We start from the raw sequence: 8,178 nt of genomic DNA on the forward strand, positions 1-8,178 counted from the left end.
CCCAGAGGCAGTTCCATTGCCGCATTGCATCAAGAGGGTCCTTAGCAACAACAAGGACTTGATGCCAGAAGAGCTTCCCCAACGGTTGCCACCCCGAAGGGATGTCGATCATCGGATTGAGTTGGTTCCCGGGGCGAAGCCGCCTGCCATGACACCTTATCGCATGGCACCCCCGGAACTAGAAGAGTTGAGGAAGCAGCTCAAGGAGTTGCTTGATTGTGGACACATCAGGCCGTCCAAGGCGCCGTTTGGTGCGCCTGTTTTGTTCCAAAAGAAGAAGGACGGGACGCTGCGTTTATGCATTGACTACCGGGCCCTCAACAAGGTCATGGTAAAGAACAAGTACCCCGTTCCCTTAATTGCTGGTTTGTTTGACATATTGGGACAAGCCAAACGAAGATGGACTTGAGAAAGGGTTATCACCAAGTTCGGATAGCCGAAGGTGATGAACCAAAGACTGCTTGTGTAACACGCTATGGTGCATTCGAGTGGCTGGTTATGCCATTTGGGTTGACGAATGCACCGGCGACGTTTTGTACTTTGATGAACAAACTGTTCCATCCATACTTGGATCAGTTTGTGGTTATTTACTTGGATGACATCGTCGTCTATAGCAACAGTATGGAAGATCATGTGGAGCACTTGTGCAAAGTGTTCAAAGTCTTGCGCGACAACGAATTGTATGTGAAGCGAGAGAAATGCAGCTTCGCCCAACCGACTGTCCAATTCCTCGGGCATTCAATCAACCACGGCAAGATACGAATGGACAGCAACAAGGTGGATGCTATCAAAAATTGGGAGGCTCCAACGAAGGTACCAGAATTGAGGTCCTTCCTTGGCCTTGCCAATTACTATCGTCGCTTCATTTTCAACTACTCAGCAATTGCAGCCGCACTCACAGATTTGCTGAAGAAGGATCGTGATTGGAATTGGTCGGAGGCTTGCCAAGTTGCCTTTAAGAGGCTGAAGGTTGCTGTGACGGAAGAGCCTGTTTTGGCCTTGCCAGATTTCTCTAGGGCATTCGAAGTCCACATTGATGCGTCGGACTTTGCCATCGGTGGCGTCCTAATGCAAGAGGGCCGCCGTTCTTGCACGTTTAACCTCAAAATTCTTCCAAACTCCATACACTTCCTCTTAACACAATAATTAGTCTAAGACCTTATAAGATCATGAAACTCAAGCTAGGATCTATTTAGACCTAAATCATTTTGGGGTCCTTATAGTAGTAGAATGGGACACTATCTACACATAGCATGAGTAGGCCTTGAAGATGCTAGAATGAGTTCCTTACTTCTTCCAAGACAATTATGTGAAGTGCTATTATTGGTTAAATGTCTCTTAAATTGTTTTAATGAATGATGTTCAGATACTAAAGGTAGCTTTAATGATCACTTAGGTGTGCTTGAAGAGGGTGTATGGGTGATCTCTTCATGTATTACTCAAGTGAGTCTTAGAGTAATCTTAGGTAGAGGGTCTTAAGTGATAAAAATGTTACCTGTTGAATATGGAATTTTTCTTATATATGATTGTTGACTTGTATTATGTCTATTAAACTATCATGATGAAGATTTCTATCAAAATATGAAGAAAGCATTTTAAAGTAAATATCCTTTTTTCATGGTTTTCGTGCATTTTCACCATACTTAGTACAATTAATTGTGATAATTCCATATCTTTCTATATATCTGCAAGTGTAGGTGGAAAGTGAGGATTCTCTCGATGTTGAAGCTTAAGTAGATTTCTCACAGGATATATGTCCTAGTATGTTCGACGACATAGATTATGTTTTAGTTTCCTTTTAATAAAAGTCTTTTTAATAGACTATGAGTTTCGTTTCAAATTAATGTAAGGGTCGTGACCCTATGTTATTGACTTGTGTCTAAGATGGCTTATGTTAATATAAAAGAGTTTGGCTATTATTGTGAAAACTTTTTAATTCCGCGCCACTATTTATACATCTGTGATTAATAAATGGCGAGAGGCTTATATAAGACCCCCGAGAGTTCGAGTAAGCTGTGTGGCGACTTGGGGGGCTCCCGGTTCGTTATATCTTAACAAGTAAACCATGGAGTATATGCTTGACTCCAAATTGCTATTTCAATGAGAAAGAGTGTCACACAAGATAGTGCCCAGAATCCAAGAAGATAGGAGAGCCACACCTAGTAGATGTGAGGACTATCCATATTCAAGGGGGAACTCTTACATAGTAGAGTGTTGGTTTTCCCAAAGTTAGGTCTCATGAGATGGAATCCTTAACATCATTGACTTAGAGTTTCCTAGTAGATATATCCATATCCTAGGGACTAAGAAATGCTTGATAAGCATCTCATAGGGTCAAAATCATAATGAACAAAGACTTACTAAATGAAGTAACTCATGGGGTTTAATATGTCTGGAAGAACATAGACATACCCAAGGATGTATATCGTAATGTTCATAAATATATATTGACTTAGCATACTTTATGAAGTATCTCATAGGGTCTGTGTGAATATGGAACATAAACATACTTAATGAAGTATCTCTTAGGGTAGAACTTAATAATGAACCAAGAAGTGCTTGAGATAGATTACCTCATAGGTTTATGAAGTTAAAGAGGGGAAATAGTTTCCAAACTAAGAAGATAGTAAGAGGACCTTAAAGTAATACTTATCAGGATTAGTATTATGGGATTCTATGACTGCACTGCACAAAGTAGGACTTAGGGTCACGAAAGAGGTGCCTTAAATATGATTAGTGTAGAATCTCCTTTCCTAGTTATAGTTAACCAAACGTGAGAGATTACGTAGTTAAGAAAGGTTAAATAATAGTGAGGCCAAAGGAGGGTGAATATGACTAGTATGACTCCAAGTCTATTCTTAATGAGAAACGTAGTATGGGATGTATTTCATGCATTGCTCAATAATGTCTTGATGCTATATAAAAGTATTATACCTTTACGACATAAAGAATCTTTAGAGTTGACCATGTAGTAGACCATTATTAAGATAACTAAAAAGGGATACATGCTTTACCCTTTTATGCTTTTGAGGTTACTTGAGAATGGTGATATTAAGGTGGATGACCAAGGTCAATTATGATGATGTAACTATGTCTTATCTTTTATGCTCATTGACTATGTGTTAGGTTGACTTGTATCATATGATGCTTATATTGAAGATTTATGCTTATGATAGGTTATTATCTCTTATGCTTATGTCTTATGTTGAATAACTATTTGAGATGATCTTATGATGTTATGTTAGCTTTCATACATAGTACTATTTTGTACTAACGCATATTGCCTAAATTCTAACCAAAGTACCGTTGCATCTTTGAGTTTCTAGTAGAGGCTAAAGTTTCATTGAGTTAGAAGATTGAATATTTTGGTTAGTCCTCATAGATTCAAGGACAATATCCATTTACCTTAACGTCATTTACTTTTATGTTAACACTTTTTATGGGCTGCGTCCCAAGGTCATGTTTCAAAGTTTAATAGTCACGTCAAGTTCTTACCTTTTCTTATTATTCCACCTAGAGAAATCTAAATGAACAAATTGATTAGGACTAGCTGGTTTGAGACAAAAGAGTTAGAAACGGCTTATGTTTGCTATTCATGAAAATGATTTCGATAGTATATCTTTAAGTTTTAAATTCTTTCATATTTTTAATGCCTAAGTGACAAATGAATTCTAAGGGCTCGTATAAGACCTCTTTGAGGTTGAGTTCACCGTGTCACATCTAGGAGGTACTGTCAGGGCGTTACATAAGACAACTCAAAATAATCTCAATATGAAGACAACATAAGAAATACTTGTGCAATGAAAAGAACAGAACCATAACCTTATCCAAAGAAAAGTTTCACCTTATTCGATATACTTCAAACTTACATTCATTATCTCATATTTCATAATGACTTCCTATACACATAAAGATCATACATAGCTTAGAATACATAAGTCGTAATCAAAATAATCACAAAAGAACACTACTACAACCATCTCTTAGGATCCCAAAAGTGCAATGTGTAAAAGAAGTCACATACCTCCCTCACACTATGTATAACCCCTTAAGAAAGACCAAGTAAGAGTTTATACATTTCATTTATTCATTTTCTTTTACATTAGGGAAAAAGGTTGCAATAACTGACATGAGACCATGAGAGCTACATGGAATTCGGTGGTCTACTTTCACACCAAAAAGAGAGGGTTAACACTTGTCTAAGATGCAACCTTTCATATATAGCTATCTAGGTTAATCAAGTAATCTAGAGTCTATGTGGTCAAATAGTTAAGGGTCAATAAGATTATTAATAGAAACCGTAAGTTGCTAAACATAGGGGTTTCCATCTCATTCGATAACATATATAATGGGAATCCGGACTAGCAAAATGTGAGGAAACCCATCTGTGGTACCGGAGTTACTAAACATGAGAACCCCATCTCATTTACATGCCTTTTTGGTGCTAAGAATCTATTCCCTTTTGTAATAAAATTTAGTAATCACATAAGTTAATATTAGCCTTTACTAGACTCTTATATAAACATCTTATCATAATATATCATAGGTGTTCATAAGTGAGAACAATTCTTTTATTTTAGAAAGACTAGCAAGTGAGTACACCTTTCACTTTAACATTTCATTATAATCATGATAACTACCTTTCAATCATAGTACAATCATACCATATCATATATAAATACTTCATAGCTAATTCAAGTGTATAAGGTTAAGTATGAGGGGACCTTGTCAACAACACCACACTAACACGATATATAGAATATTACTATCTAGATAATTCATCTTGCATGCTTGAGTTCAAGAAAGAACCAACATTCATACCTTCTTTCCCTTAATGAGTCTTCATGTTTCAATCATCCAACAATGCTTAACCAACACAAAATATAAGGTAATTCTTGACGCAATAACACAATGAACATCAATATAAACAATTGATATATTCATTGTCTTCAACAAATTCACCATATCAAATCCAAGATTTATGAAATTTTGGAATGACATGGGTCTAAGGTAATTCAAAGTGAAAAACAACAATTATAAATCATTATACACCTAAACAACCTTATTTAATCATAATTCATCATAATTTATTCATAAATTTTATTTTTCAATGAGACCCATGTGTTGAGAAAACCCTAGATTTTGAGAAATTCGAAAAATTTCTTTGAAGAGACCTCTTGGGGAAAGTAAGTACCAAAAGTAAAAGAAACAATACATTATTGTAGACCTGTCCACGAAATTGAGTTGAAATCTTTGAGAATTTATGCTCTTCTTGGAGGTTCGAGGTCCTTCAATGGAGGTTTTGTGTAGAGAGAGAATTTAGAGAGAGGTGAGAGCAGTTGAGTTTTTATGTTGGGGATTAATTTTGTTGCGGGAATAGGCTTAAAATTACTTAAAGTTAATATATATTAAGCCCCTAAAAAACCAAAACACTCCTCACTTGGATGGACATTTTAATTAAGTTAAACTTGACTTTTATTTTCGGAATGATTGTCCCGAGAAAAGTCCGTGTTGCGGAGGTTTTCCCTAAAATTTTCCAAAATTAAAATTTGGGGAAGAAGGGTCCGCGTTGGTCTGTGCAACGCGAGGACACTTTTTGGTTACAAGTGGGGCAAGTCCGCGACACGGAACTACTCCCCCAATCTGCTGCCCAAATTTTAATTCTTCATTTGTTGGTACTAAACCCTTTAGACTTTCTTGATTCTTTCCCCAAAACATTAGGAATGTAATTACCCCTTTTTAGGTTACCATTCATTAGGTTAGGCTCTATCTTAGGTCAAAGAATTTCCAGGGTGTTGCATTTTCCTATATTATGTGTTATGACTAAGATGTAATGGACGAATAAGCTCTTATATGACTGCTAATGAAGTATGTTTTTTCTTATGTATAGTGTTAAATGATGTTTTTATGAGTTGCAGAATGTGGTGTGCCTATTCTAGGGTGGCTTGCTAGGAATATTTGGCGTGAGTTGTATTATGGGATGCTACTTAGACATTGCACTACTCTAACTTGGGGGGTTGTCTTAGGTGATGGTTCCTACGAGCATATTATGTCTTGTGATGTTCTTATGACTCTAGGAATATATGTGGTTGGATTGATGAAGGCTATATGGAAGTTCACCTTTTGTAACCTTAATGTGATGCATTGTAATAACTATTATTTAAGGGTTGTTTGAGGAAGTGATTGAAGATAATAAAGAAGATAACGTATTGTATGTATGGAATGTGCCTCAAATGTGATAAATTGATTTATGTGTTGTTATGAATGATGTCCATGTATATAAGATATATTTTGCCTATTGTATCAAATGTTCATGAAGTTCTCTAAAAAGGCATGATGCATGGTTTGGAACCTAAAGTACCTCATAACGCATGTTTTTGCATGGTTCTCATACTTAGTGCATTGTTGTACTAACACCATTCTTCTTCATCTTTTTACACCAAGTGTAGATTGTGGTGGCTAATGGACCTCTCCTAGAATAAGAACATTTATTACTATTACCATGTTCGGGTGTGTCCTTAAAGTTTAAATGACTTTTATGTTAATAACTTTCTTTAAGATCATGTAATAGAAAGTAATTGCTTTTGTATTATAAGGGTTATGTCCCTATTGTGTTGTAGTCATGTTGTAAGATTGCTACATCGAGACTTAGTACATCCATTGTATTTTAAAAAAGTTTTAAATGAGATGACTTTTAGTCTTGTGTTATATTGTGAAAAAGTTTTAAATTCTGCACTTTTTTATGTTTATGCAATGAAAGATGTCTAAGGGCTTGTATAAGACCTCCGAGAGGTCAAGTACGTCGTGTTATGACAATGGGGTGCTCTCGGATCATCACAAACTTGGTATTAGAGAATAAAGTTATGAAATGCTCTTTAGATTCAATGTCTCATGATCCACGTCTAGTCGGTCTTGTTCATCGGTGGGAGACCCGACAATCTATGAGCGAGAGGCTATAGTACGATAGAAATTTCATTTATTTCATTACTCTTTTGTTGTTCCATAGAGCTTAACTACATAAGATCTCTCTCCCTCTCTTATTTCCCTTGTCCATTGGTCTTCTATATATTATTGCTTGGAAAGGATGATGTTTCATGTCTTGAGACATAAGAAAGTTAGTTTTCATGCTTACTATGTTAAGTAACTAGATTGGTACTATGTGTGACCTATGAGATTTGAGGCATTATGATGGGAAGTTGTATTGTGATCTAGTTACAACATTATAAGAGTTATTATGGTTTAATGAAATCTTTTTTGGGATGAAGAGTTACTTTATGGTTATGTGTAATGATAGTATAATGTTATGGTGTAGACTTGAAGAGTTTTGGAGGATGTGGTAAATAGAGTGAGTTCAAAGTTTCCTTTTGTATAAGTAATGTTTCATAGTTGTCCTTGTGTTGAATTGAAATTTTTGTGTAGGGTTGCTCATAAGAGGGAAGATAATGTGCCTAGATTGTATGGTTATGAGTGCTCCGAATATTCATAAATTGAGCCTTCTAGAATTTCTCAAGCTAGGAATTCACTTTGGGTTGTTGATATGAAGACTAGAGTAAGTTACATACTCATTTATTGATTTAGATGAAGTCCTTACCTAATTAAGTGTAGCGGATATTTAGTGGAATATTGTTCCTATGTTAGAATTGAATGAGTTAGTGTTTTAATCCCAAGAGGAGGATGTTGTGCTTTGTTAGTAAGGTTGGTGAGTAGTCTTGATATGCATGAGTTATGTTTGTATGAGTTCCCACCTTATTAGAGGTATAGTGGATTTATGAAATATGAAACCTTGAAGATTCTTGGTAACAGTCCTTACAAGATTTGATGAGAATTTTCTAAGAAATTATCCAAAATAATGGAAGTCCTTATGTTTTTCTTAAGTTTCTATTATATAGGTTTACCCTATGTGGGGGATAATGATGTGTAGTAGTGAGGTTGTGATATCCGTATCCTCTCCTTCTATTCTTACTCAAGCATGAGACCAAAGAGTTCATAGTAACTTGTATATGTTCTATAGTCTTGCGTATGAGTGTAAGTTGCATGTTCTCCATATGTTATGGATGTCCTAGATGACACTATGTTATACATGTGATGAAGTATTCATATTACATAAAAAGAAAATTTTAGTAAATTACATGTTTCTGATGTTGTTATGAATCTTAATTTGATGAATGCACATTTGAC

Source organism: Solanum pennellii, chromosome 9 (genome assembly GCF_001406875.1).
Source record: "Solanum pennellii chromosome 9, SPENNV200".
In the NCBI taxonomy this organism is placed as follows: domain Eukaryota; kingdom Viridiplantae; phylum Streptophyta; class Magnoliopsida; order Solanales; family Solanaceae; genus Solanum; species Solanum pennellii.